Here is a 1,957-nt window from a genome sequence, read left to right as displayed (position 1 = left end):
ACAGGTGGCTCCGGCGTGCTCGGCAGGTGGTTCAGGCGGGTCTGGCAGGTGGTCTCCGTCTGTTCGGGGTGTGGTTCCGGCATCACACGCACAAGGTTCTGGCACGTCTGTGATGTAGTTCTGGCCGGCCCGACAGGTGTTTCCGCAGTGTCGACAAGTGGTTCTGGCGTAGTTGACAGGTGATTTTGACATGACCGGCAGGTGGTTCCAGCAAGCCCGGCAGGTGATGGGGTAGTGTTCAACAACTGGTTGTGGCGAAGCCGGCAGGTGATTTTTGCATGACTGGCAGGTGGTTCTGGCGAGTCGAGCAGGTGGTTCCGGCATGCTCGGCAGGTGCTTCTGGTGTCATTGGCACGTGGTTCTTGGATGTCTGAGAGGTGGTTCCGGCATGCCCGGCAGGTGATTCCGGAGTGTTTGCCAAGTGGTTCTGGTGTAGCCGGCAGGTGATTTTGCATGTCTGGCAGTGGTTCCGGCGGGTCGAGCCGGTGGTTCCCGCGTGTCCGGCAGGTGGTTGCAGTCTGTCTGGCAGGTGGTTCTGAGGTGTCCGGCAGGAGGTTCTGGCACGTCTGTGAGGTTGTGCCGGCATGCCCTTCACGTGATTCCGGCTTGTGCCCCAAGTGGTTCTGGTGTAGCGGGCAGGTGATTTTGGTGTGTCCTGCAGGTGGTTCTCGCGAGTCAAGCAGGTGGTCCCGGCGTGTCCGGCAGGTGATTCCGGTCTGTCCTGGAGGTGGTTCCGGAGTCTCTGCCCAGTGGTTCTGGCGTAGCCGGCAGGTGATTTTGGCGTGTCCGGCAGGTGGTTCTGGCGAGTCGAGCAGGTGCTTCCGGCGTGTCCGGCAGGTGATTCCGGTCTGTCCTGGAGGTGGTTCCGGAGTCTCTGCCGAGTGGTTCTGGCGTAGCCGGCAGGTGATTTTGGCGTGACCGGCAGGTGGTTCCGGCAAGCGCGGCAGGTGATTCCGAAGTGTTCACCAACTGGTTGTGGCGTAGCCGGCAGGTGATTTTGGCGTGTCCGGCAGGTGGTTCTAGCGAGTCGAGAAGGTGGTTCTGACGTGTCCGGCAGGTGTTTGCAGTCTGTCCATGACGTGGTTCCGGCATGCCCTCCAGGTGATTCTGCAGTGTCCACCAAGTGGTTTTGGCATAGCCGGCATATGATTTTGGACTGTCAGGCAGGTGGTTCCGGCATGTCCAGCAGGTGTTTCCGGCGAGTTCGGCAGTTGCTTCCAGTCTCTCCGGCATGTGGTTCTGGCACCTCTGAGAGGTGGTTCCGGCATGCCCGGCAGCTGATACCGGAGTGCCTGCCGAGTGGTTGTGGCGTAGCCGGCAGGTGATTTTGGCGTGTCCTGCAGGTGGTTCTGGCGAGTCGAGCAGGTGGTTCCTGCGTGCTCGGCAGGTGCTTCCGGGGTCATTGGCACGTGGTTTTGGCATGTCTGAGAGGTGGTTCCGGCATGCCCGGCAGGTGATTCCGGAGTGTTCGCCAAGTGGTTCTGGCGTAGCCGGCAGGTGATTTTGCATGTCCGGCGGTGGTTCTGGCGGGTCGAGCCGGTGGTTCCGGCCTGTCCGGCAGGTGGTTGCGGTCTGTCCGGCAGGTGGTGCTGGGGTGTCCGCCACGTGCTTCTGGTACGTCTGAGAGATGGTTCCAGCATGCCCGGCAGCTCATCCTGGAGAGTTCTCCAAGTGGTTCTGGTGTAGCCCGCAGGTGATTTTGGCGTGTCCGGGAGGTGGTTCCATCGTGCTCGGCAGGTGGTTCAGGCGTGGCCGGCAGGTGGTTCCAGTCTGTCCAGTAAGTGTTTCCAGCTTGTCCGGCACGTGGTTCTTGTACGTGTGAGAGGTGGTTCCGCCATGGCTGGCAGGTGATTCCGGACTGTCCCCCAGGTGGTTCTGGCATAGCCAGCAGTTGATATTGGCCTGTCCGGCCGGTGGATCCGGCGAGTCGAGCAGGTGGCTGTGGCGTGTTCAGCAG

The sequence above is a fragment of the Equus caballus genome, chromosome 27 (assembly GCF_041296265.1).
Source record: "Equus caballus isolate H_3958 breed thoroughbred chromosome 27, TB-T2T, whole genome shotgun sequence".
Lineage (NCBI taxonomy): Eukaryota > Metazoa > Chordata > Mammalia > Perissodactyla > Equidae > Equus > Equus caballus.
Note: the sequence above shows the minus strand (reverse complement) of the source record.